The following is a 12,271-nucleotide window of genomic DNA, read 5'->3' as shown; positions in this document are numbered from 1 at the left end:
AACCAGTCAGTTGAGGGTGCTACTTGGGAAGCAGAAGCAGACATGCGAACCAAGTACCCGTACCTCTTCTCCGCGAGTTTAGATCTAGCTGAAGGTATTATTATTCCTTAATTCAGTTCCTTTCCAATCAAAGATTCAGCTATGTGGTTATTGTTGTATAAGTTCTTGCACTTTCCGAAGTATTCAAAGGTTTAGAAAGATATGACATCGGTTTAGCCATTTTTGCACCTATGCACCCTTAGTTCCTTGGTATTATAGTCTAACTAGCAACATTCAAGGATGAATGTTTCCAAGGGGGAGATATTGTAAAACCCCGCAAAGCTCCCTCGTCGTCTAAGACTTTAAAGCATGTCAAGTGAAGCCTAATTTCGCCTTTAAAAAATTAATAAATGACTTCCAAAGTGATTAGTGTTTAAAACATATTGAATTTTCCTATTTTGACTTTTTAATGTGTAGGAAATTGAATTATCTTTCCAACAATACCTATTTTGTCAAAATTTGATGTTGGAGTAGAAAGTTATGGACGAATTACAGAAAGCAGTCTGAACTGCCCAGGTGCGACGGAGAGAGTCAACGGACCATCAATTTAGCGACGGACCATCGCCCAAACCATCGCAGCGGTGGTCGTGAGTCAAACTTCTGTCCAGGTGTGGCGGAATGGCTGAAAGACCATCGATCTAGCGATGGACCGTTGCCCAAGCCATCGCAACTAAGACAGTAAGTCCCATTCTGGCCCAGGTGCGATGGTCCAGCCGACGGACCGTCGACCCAGTGATGGACTATCGCATATCCTATTCAGTATTTTAAAGTCATTTTTAAAAAGGGCTTTTTGGTCTTTTTCCACCCTTTTAACATCTAGATATATCCAAAACAAAGCAGATAACTTCAGATTCATCAAAACTATCAAGAGCTAGGGTTTTCTCCCACAAGAACCAACCCAATTCCTTCTCCAAGAACTTTAAGATCCCACCATAGTTTCCACAAATTGAGTTAATATTCAAGGTTCCGAAGTCAAAACCATCAAGAACCCTCCCTCAAGAGTACGAAAAAAGAGTCTCAAGCAAGCTTGTTCATCTACAAGTCATAATCTAAGGTATGTGGGGTTTGAACAAGGGTAACACTTTCATCCTTGTGCCCAAAGGTTTACTTTAAATTACCAAATTTCTGCAATTTATGAGATTTTTCAAGAAATTAAGTTAGGGTTCATACCCACTTTCATTATTTGTAAGATTGTGAGATTTCCCAAGGATTAAAAGTTGAATTACATGATTTTATTTATATTTCCATGCCTATAGATGACATTTACAGATTTTAAGATACTTTATGAGTAATCGCATTACCAAGCATGAATTTTGAGATATTTGACTTGAGATTTCTATTTGGGTCAATAGACCCCCTTTAAAGATTGTTGTTCAAGATTGTTTGGGTCATAAGTACCCTATAGGTAAGCTATTTTTAGATTTTAGTTAAAGATTTGACCTTTTGGGTCTAAGCTAAGATAAGGATCCATATTAATTATGGATTAAAGTCAAGAGAAGTATTTTTGGTCTTTATTATAGACCCTTGAATTATTTTAAGGTGGATTTCCTAAAAGTTCTAAGATTAAGTATGAGAGTAGTATTTAACACCGACTTGGTTATGATTCCAAGGTCTCATGCCCCAAAAATACGTGCCCCCGTAGGTTTCTAATTTACCCCAAGTGGCTTAAGATAGTGATCACTAAGGTTAAGGTTCTATTCTGATGGCAAAGGTAGAGAAGCTCTCCCTAACGTGGTCAAGACGTTGGACTCCATGTTGCCCACATGGTTTATGTCGGTCCTAAAATCTCTAAGTTTTAAAGAAGCCATTTATTCTCCATCAGGTAAAAGTATAAGTTTTGAAAGCTATTGTTTCTTTAAGATGTTTCTTTCTTACAAGTTTTGAGAATAAGATGAAGATTAAAAATTTTTGAACTAAGTGTAATGGCTCTCTAGATTTGTACTATATGCTTCATTATACATGATTTATGAGATTGACATTTTAGTTTTTTTCTCAAGATATGTGAGTCATTCATATCAGCATGCATGTTTTATAAAGAATGATAACATTGTTTACTTAAATGCATACACCCCCATATACTCAGTACATCCTCAAAATATTGATCCACATATACATATATGTGATACATTGTCTCATAATGTAGGTTCAGGTGCTCAGTCTCAGCAGTGACCGTGATTCCCGAGTACCTTTGTCTATATTCCGCAGTTGGTGAGTCCTCATGGTTCGAGGACCTATTTCTCAGATTTTTAGTTGTTATTGCTTTCAGTTTAGTCGAGTCAGTTCGGGTTTGTCCTAATGACTCTCTAGTTCTTAGTAAGTAGAGGCTTGTTAGACTATCAGTTGAAGTTTTGTTCCAGCTTATCAGTATTTTGTCATCCAAACATTGTTTCTAATATTTTCAGTTCATATTTGACGCAATAAAGTATTATTGTTTGGCTTATTTATTCTAAAGTAAGTTCTAAACTTAGTAGTAGGTTCAAAAGGGTTAGATTGGGGCTATTTCTAGTCCTAAGCACCGTGTGACATCTCGAGATGAGATTTTGGGGCATTACATCTTTGGACCTCACAACCTCATCTATTATGAGCCATCCAATTTGTCTTTCAAACTTAGCCCAGATGTAAGAGTGGATAAATCATAGATCTGTCTGATCGACAATTTATGGATTTCCTACAACAAGACACCTACAGACACTAGATAATTTATTTCAGTTCTAAATGCTTTAAGCTATTATTTTACTGAGAAAAATAGCACTAACAGATTTAAATTTTATGTTGTTCTTAGGGGAATGTCACAGGGAGTATTTCATACATACATAGAGGTAATGGATTCTGTAAAGGACTATAACACCCCTCTCCATATAGGCTTTAATGATTTAACAAAGGCACTAGATTATACCCGCGGAAATCTAGGGCCAAACTATTACATTACCCCAGCCCTAAGACCAGATATAAAAGAAGTTTCCTAATATAATATTAAAAAAGATAGACAAAATTATATTTTATGATCATTGTTCCTCCACGACTGAAGCTTTTAAAAGACTAAATCACGCCAATGAAATTTTAAGACAAGACAATGAAAACCTTATAAATGAAAAAGGACAAATGTTAGAACATATAAGTATTTTACAAGATCGTATAAATATTCTTTATTTTGAATTATCACAATAAACTCAGCAAATTTATGGGACTCAAATAATCCCAAAGAGTTCTCCATCTTCTTCAAAAATGGATAAGAAAGGTGTGCAGTGAATATAGAAAGACCCACTGTATTGGGTAAAGATACAGCTAGTCCAGCTTAAACGGTAGCTGGTAAAGACTCCTCAAATCCATTAATGGGTGTGCATTCCCTAATGAATGTAGAAAGACCTATTGTATCGGGTAATGATACAGCTAGTCCAACTCAAACGGTACCTGGCCAATACTCATCAATTCCGTTGACAGCTGACACTTTACCAAAAAGTATAGGGAGAATACTCCCAGCCAGTTTCAAGACCACAAGTATCCAGAAAATAGACGAAGGAAGCTCTTCCAACACTAGAAAAAGATTTTAATTAGAAAAAAGAAAAATGAAAAAAGAAATATAGAAAAAATAGTAGTAGACTCAATAAAAAAATTGTTAGCAGAACAACTGCCCAAAAATATAGCAATGAATCTAGAACCACTGGAGCTAAGATCCAGAATTTCCTCAATTCCAAGAGAAGAAATAAGATCACCAGAACAGGAACAAGATTGGGACTATCAGACAGAGACATTGACGATTATGATCGAGATTACAATTCGTCCATGGATCAATTTGACCAAGACCCAAATATAGACGATGATTCAGGAATGGATTTTGACTCAGAAGCGTTACACAATTTGGACACGTAAGCAATGACGATATATACAAAAAGACAAAATAAGAGACGTATGCAATGGTATAATAGATGAATAAATGGGAAATAAATGAATGGAGGAGAGTTAAAGTGGAAACATAACCATGTGACTGTGGGGCCCACTCAATTTGCTAAAGTTTTATCAAGTCATTTGAAATAAGGATTTTAAGTCCACAAAAATGCCTATAAATACCACCTTATGGATGACTTAAAGACATATAGTTAGAGAGAAGTGAGAGAAAAATTAAGAGTGAGAAAGTTCTTTTTTTGTTCATAAAGTTCTTAGTTTCAAAAGTTTGTTAAAAAAAATAGAGAGTGTGTGGAAAGTTTATATTGGTCTTTTATTCCTTTATTCCGGTAGCCGTTAGCTTTCAGGGGACTCCCGAAAGGGAAACCTCACTTCTTCCTTAAGACATGTAAGTAGTCGTTACATAGATCATTGTATTTTCTCCCTAGTTTGTAAATAATGTTTGAATTATATCAAGTTCATATTTTCTTCCAGAAGTTTTTTAATATTATAGATCTGGATAGCCATGCGGACTACCACCAGTTTTCTGATCTTGTAAAATTAATAAATTACTTATTATTATGTATTTACTCATAGATGTGTTTTAAATACCATAGATCTAGATGGTCATGTGGATTACCGCCAATTTTCAGATCTTGTATTGTTGGTAAATTACTTATAAATATACCTCTAGTATATGGTTATTCTCTAAGTGTTTAACAATAACGATGGATTAATCTGTAAATTCTTAAGGAATTAATAAAATCCGCTAACGATTTGAAAGGACTATTGTATCATCCCAGGGTGTGATTAAAGAAGTCATTGCTAAATACCTAAAACTGAAGAAAAAGAGATGAACATGGTATAAATAAAAAAAATCAAAAGATTAAAAAATGCAAAAAAAAAAATAATAATTTAATGAGCTTTCTCTTTTTTAGCTTGATGTTCTAGCTGAACTTTTTCTTCAATTGCTTTGTCTAGATTTTTATTAAGTTCTAATAGTAGTAATATTATAATATTATTTTATTTTATTATTGCGGAGTCTGCTTTTCCTTGGGGTTGATGATCTGATAATCCTTCGGGACTTGGTTGAATTTATGCCACTTTCTATAATATTGCTAAGTAGAGTTGATCATTTATAGGGATGTTATTCATGAGAGGGTTATTTCTTTTAGTTGACTAATTTCTTTACATAATTCTTTTAATTCTTTTTCTATGTTATTTATACTAAGAAAATTTATATCCTTATTTGTTATTACTTTAATTTTTCTTTCTAGTTATAATTGTTGATTTTTTAGGAAATCAAAGTTCTGTTCTATTTTATCTAATAGTTTCTTTTGTTTAATTTGTAGGTTTTCCAATACTTCTAGATTCTTTAGTATTTTACTGTCTTCTCTTTGTACTGTTTCTCCTAGATTTATTATGAGACCTGTAATAATATTTTGTTGAGAATCTTCTTTGTGCAAAATATGTTCTTCGTTTTCAAAATTACATTTAATTAATGAATCATCATTTATTCGTCTGTGTCTCTTTTCTACTTTTAATTGCGAATCTAGATATTCTATTTTCTTGAAAGAATCTATTGTAATGTTCTTATCCTAACCAAAAAGTCTCTCTATTGCATCCTTCTCTAATTGTTTTTATTCTTATATTCCAATAATCTATACAATATCCAATATGTTCTAATTTATTTTTTAGTAGGATTAAGTGGTCTACACAGTCTAAAAGTTTTTCGCGGTTTGAAAATATAATTGCTTCAGGCAAATCTATTGATTCTACTATTCTTATTTCTTCTATTAAATTTTGTTCCTTTTTAGAATTCTGTTAAAACGTTTTAAGTTTTTATATAAGTAATTGTATGGTCTTTGAACTTGTCTAGCAAACGGATGTGTTTTCATATACTGTGATTTATCCTAAAGAAACGGCTATTTTACCCTGTTCTCTATAATGTTTTATTATTCTATTATAATTCTCTACATCATTTCTAATACCTTCTAATTCTCATGTTAAAGAACTTATATGTTCTTTTAAAAATTCCAATTCTAGTGTAATTAATACTTTTAAATAATTACTTAAGATTAATTCTAGTTCTATTTTTTCTGCTCTTTGTATTAATTCTTTGTTTAAATACCAATATCTTATTCATATATTTCTAGCAAATGGATGCCTTTTCATTAAATATTGTTTCTAGACCTGAGGTGCTTTATCAATTCGTACTCTAAGCCAGATATTATAATGATTAGGTTATCTAGTCTTCTCAGATCTTCCTTTGTACTATTTAGTCTTTTATATTCTAAGTATAAACTATACAAATTATTCTCGATTTCTTCTAATGATTTTGTATTTCTATGAGGTGTTCTCATTAAGCTAGATAAATATCGTTTATCCTCTTCCAACTTTCTTCAGTCTTCAATTCGTGTCTATAATGTTCTATTTGCACTTGTAATTCTTGTAATCTAGTATCTATTCTTTCTATTTCTTGATGGATCTGTCCACTTAGTTCTGGTGAAAGTTCAAGAAGTTAGAAGTATAACTGGCTTTGTTCTACCAAAATCTTATATAGTTTTTTATAGTCTTTTAATAATATATGAATATCCCAATAATACTCTCAATCTGATATTATCTCCGTTTCGTGGGGTCTAGGCCTTCTTTTCTGAATTCTAGAAATATAATCAGATTCCATATATTTTAATGTCTCATAGAATCTTCGGGCTTTGATACCAATAATAAATAGATAATAATAATAATAATAATAATAATAATAACAATAATAATAATAATAATAATAATAATAATAATAATAATAATAATAATAAACACAATAATAAAAAGGAGTAGGAACAAGAAAAAAGTAATTAAAGCAAAAAAAATAGGTATTAGAAATAAAAGCATAGTTAGAGCGGATGTTTTACAATATGGTGTAAATCCTAATCAGTACTCCCTCCTTCGTTAACCTTAGTCCAGTTTAGTAGACAAGTTCTAAAGATCAAAATCTATTTTCTCCTAACAAAATAATTTTTTTTATTTATACCTTGTTCATCTCTTTCTCTTCAGTTTTAGGTATTTAGCAATGGCTTCTTTAATCATACCCCAGAATGATACAACAGTCCTTTCAAATAGTTAGCGGACTTTTTTAATCCCCTAAAAATTTACAGATTAATCCATCATTATTGCTAAACACTGAGATAATAACCATATACTAGGGGTATATTTATAAGTAATTTACCAATAATACAAAATCAAAAACTGGCGGTAATCCGCACGGCCATCCAGATCTATAGTATTTAAAACACATCTACAAGTAAATACATAATAATAAGTAATTTACTAATTTAACAAGATTGGAAAACTGGCGGTTGTCCGCACGGCCATCCAGATCTATAATATTAAAACACTTCTGGAAAAAAATATGAACTTGATATAATTCAAACATAATTTACAAACTAGGGAGAAAATACAATGATCTATGTAGCAACTACTTACATATCTTACGGAAGAAATGAGGTTTCCCTTTCGGGAGTCCCTCGAAAGCTGACAGCTATCGGAATGAAGAAATAAGAGACCAATATACACTTTTCCCACACTCTTTTTTTTAACAAACTTTTTAAACTAAGAACTTTATGAACAAACTAAGAACCTTCTCGCTCTTGATTTTTCTCTCACTTCTCTCTAGCTATATGTATTTAAGTCATCCATAAGGTGGTATTTATATGCATTTTTGTGGACTTCAAATCCTTATTTCAAATGACTTGGTAAAACTTTAGCAAGTTGAGTGGGCCCCACAGTCACATGGTTATGTTTTCACTTTAACTCTTCTCCGTCCATTTGTTTCCCATTTATTCATCTGTTACATCATTGTATACGTCTCTTATTGTATCTTTTTGTAGATATCGTCATTGCTTACATGTCCAAATTATGTAACGCTGCTGAGTCGAAATCCATTCCTGAATCATCATCTACATTTGGGTCTTGGGCAAATTGATCCATGGCTTAATTGTAATCTCGATCATAATTTTCACTATCTCCGTCTGATAGTCCCAATCTTGTTCTTGTTCTGGGTGATCTTATTTCTTTGGGCAGTTGTTCGGCTAACAATTTATTTATTGAGTCTACAACTATTTTTTCTATATATTTTTTTCCATTGTTCTTTTTTCCTAATAAAAATCCTTTCCTTTTCTTGGAAGAGCTTCCTTCATCTGTTGTCTGGGTACCTGTGGTCTTGAACTGGCTGGGAGTATTCTTCCTACACTTTTTGGCAAAGTGTCAGCCGTCAATGGATTTGATGAGTCTTTACTAGCTACCGTTTGAGCTGGACTAGCTGTATCATTACTCGATACAGTAGGCCTTTCTACATTCATTAGGGAATGCACACCCATTAACGAATTTGAGGAGTCTTTACCAGCTACCGTTTGAACTAGACTAGTTGTATCTTTACCCAATACAGTAGGTCTTTCTACATTCATTAGGGAATGCACGCCTTTCTTATTCATTTTTGTAGAAGATAGAGAACTCTTTGGGATTATTTGAGTCTCATAAATTTGTTGAGTCTGTTGTGATAATTCAAAATGAAGAATCTTTATACAATCTCGTAAAATACTTATAAATTCTAACATTTGTCCTTTTTCATTTATAAGGTTTTCATTATCTTGTCTTAAAATTTCATTGGCGTGATTTAGTCTTTTAAAAGATTCAGTCTGGAGGAACAATGATCACAAAATATAATTTTGTCTGTGTTTTTTTTAATATTATATTAGGGAACTTATTTTATATTTGGTCTTAGAGCTGGGGTAATGTAATAGTTTGGCCCTAGATTTCTGCTGGCATAATCTAGTGCCTCTGTTAAATCATTAAAGACTTTATAGAGAGGGGTTGTATAGTCCTTTACAGAATCCATTACCTCTATCCATGTCTCAAATACTCCTTGTGTCTTACCCTTAAGAACAACATAAAATTTAAATCTGTTAGAGCTATTTTTCTCAGTAAAATAATAGCATAAAGCATTTAGAACTAAATAAAATATCTAGTGTCTCTAGGTGACTTGTTGTAGGAAATCCATAAATTGTCGATCAGGCAGATCTGTGGTTTGTCCACCCTTACATCTGGTCTAAGTTTGAGAGTTAAATTGGATGGTTCATAACTGATGAGGTTGTGAGGTTCGAAGATCGGTCTTTCTAATTTCGGATGTTCCAACATTATTAGTGGACTGTAATGAGTGTTGCTCAGTAGTTTCCTTAAATAGTCTTGAGAGCCTTTCCTTTATCTTTGCCTGTATACATCCTAAAACAAAAATTGTTAGTTGTCTTCTTTTATTTGTCTACTTAGTTGATCTGCTAGGTTATTACCTTTTCCTTTATTATGTTCTAAAACAATATCGTAAATAGAAGTGGTATCTAGGAAATTTAACCACCTCCTTTTCTACTATTCTTTTATTTTATTTTCTGATAGAATTTTGCTATAGCCTCACAGTCCGATCTTACTAATATTTCATGCTTATTTAAAATATAAAGTTTAGAGCTATTTAAACCGTAAATTACTGCTAGTGTTTCAGCGTCTATGCTATTTAAATTGCCCTTTTCTTTATATTTTCCACTTGAATAAGTACAAATTTTTTCATTCTCTTTGTCACTATATTTATTGGGTTTTGCCTCCCCATCCGTGAAGGCTTTCATCTGTCTCTACTATTAGATAATTTGTTTCTAAAGGTAGCGTTAAGTCTGGGATATCTTAGATCATGAGCTTAAGTTGTTGGACTAATTTTATGTTTGGGATAACAATATATGAGGAATTACAAGATCTATTAACAGTAGAAGAAATAGAAAGAATAGATACTAGATTACCAGAATTACAAGTACAAATAGAATATTATAGACATGAATTGAAAACCTAAGAAAGTTGGAAAAGGATAAATGATATCTATCTAGCTTAATGAGAACACCTCATAGAAATACAAAATCGTTAGAAGAAATCGAGAATAATTTGTATAGTTTATACTTAGAATATAAAAGACTAAATAGTACAAAGGAAGATCTGAGAAGACTAGATAACCTAATAACCATAATATCTGGCTTAGAGTACGAATTGATAAAGCACCTCAAGTATAGAAACAATATTTAATGAAAAGGCATCCATTTGCTATAAATATAAGAATAAGATATTTGTATTTAAACAAAGAAATAGTACAAAGAGCAAAAAAAATATAACTAGAATTAATCTTAAGTAATTATTTACAAGTATTAACTACACTAGAATTGGAATTTTTAAAAGAATATATAAGGGCTTTAACAGGGGAATTAGAAGGTATTAGAAATGATGTAGAATTTTATAATAGAATAATAAAACATTATAGAGAACAAGCTCTATATATATGTGTATATATATATGTGTGTGTGTATGTATGTGTGTGTATGTATATGACAACACATGACATATGCCAAAATAAAAATTGGTGTCAACTTGAGAAGGCTAACTATACGTTTGACCTTTGAAAAAAAATTTACTAAAATTGGTTAGAAAAATCTAAACTTCCATAAATCTTGAGTCCTTTAATATCCTTAACTTGCATTTTGTTATAAATGTATTTAAATTATAGTGAATTTCTATCAAGAATATACATAAGATCATCAAAATATATTTGATATCTATCAGGATATGAAATCACTACAACATTATAGATCTATAGCTACAAATTCTCAGCTATGAATTTGAAATTCATGGAAAATACTTAACAACAGCCACAAAATTTAAATTTTCATGGCTATTTATAATATCTTAGCTACAAAATTAAATGACAAAGTTAATTTCCCAATATGGAGGTGTGAGTCACTGGCTATGGACGATTTTAGGCAGGGTAGAGGTAGGCCAAAGAAATATTGGAGGGAGGTGATTAGGCATGACATGGAATAGTTACAGCTGACAGAGGACATGACCCTTGATAGAAAGGTGTGGAGGATGCGGATTGGGGTAGAGGGTTAGGGGATGGGAGCATTTCTTTATTTGTGTTTGAAGTTTCTTGTTCATGGGTGTTGAGTGATGTCTATGTTTTTTATTAGATAGTCTTTTAGTAGTATCTGGTCACTGTTATATTACTTTGTGCATACCGGTGTTAGTTTATTTTGCATAATGTACTAGTCTATACGCATTTATATTTTGTGATTTGCTATACTTTATCGGTCCTAATCCAGGGGCTCAGACCCCACTATGTGGGAATACACTGGGTATGTTGTTGTTGTTGTTGTTGCTATAGTTACTAATTATCATGGCAATAATTATTCATTTAGCTACAAAGTTATTGCTATAATAAATTATTGTAGCTAAATCATTTGTTTATTCCATGAGTCTAAAGTCACTATAGCAATAGTAATATTATAGCTACAAAAAATTAATTGAAACAAAACATCATAGCTAAATGTATTTTTTGCTTGAAGTTATTAAAATTTGTGGCAATAAATAGGGAAATAACTTTAAATTTATTGCTACAATAAAATGTCGGAGCAAAATTGTACATTTTTACTACAAGTTTGAAGTTACTATAGCAATTAACTCTGTCAAACAGGCCGGTTTGACCCGACCCAACTCGACCCATTTAATACCCTGGCCCGGTTAGACCCGGCCCAGTGTAACGCCCCAAATTTGGTACCTGGGACACTACACGGTGCTCATGACCTCGAACTACCACAAACTAACCCATGACTGATATTTGTACCTTAATACTGTATAACATTATGTAAAATGTGGAAATAATAGACTGAAACATGTCATAAGGTTTAAAACGGATAAAACATAATATCTGAGAGTACAGTATATCAATACCAAACCATGAACTGAAATAAAGTACCTGAACATACTGTAGTCTGAAAAGCCTCTAACTGACTGAACTGTCTGAATAAGGAGTTGATGGGACATGTCCCCAACTAACTCCATCTACTGAAAGCTAAACCAAAATAATGAAATAAATAATAATACATCCTTAAATTATGAGGACTCACTGCTAAATCTGGATACTAAAATTTGGAGTGCTATTGATGCTCTGGAACTCATGCTTCTAGACCTATGGTATAAAACACCATAGCACAAATGCGTCAATATGATTGAACGTACTGGTACGCATATAAGGTAGGCTGAATGCAGAGGGTTCAAATGTACGAACAATGCTAACTGACTATATAACATGAACGTGAGAATACATGCATGAATAAATAACTATAACTGAATTCGTGATGATACTGACTACTGAGTCTGAATACTGATAACATGAGTTACTAATAACTGATACTGAGCGACTGTATCTGATAGTCTAGGTTCTGATGGAACTAGCTGAGTTTCGTACTATTATGACTTGATTGTATCTGAC

Source organism: Capsicum annuum, chromosome 5 (assembly GCF_002878395.1).
Source record: "Capsicum annuum cultivar UCD-10X-F1 chromosome 5, UCD10Xv1.1, whole genome shotgun sequence".
NCBI classification, from domain to species: Eukaryota; Viridiplantae; Streptophyta; class Magnoliopsida; order Solanales; family Solanaceae; genus Capsicum; species Capsicum annuum.
Note: the sequence above shows the minus strand (reverse complement) of the source record.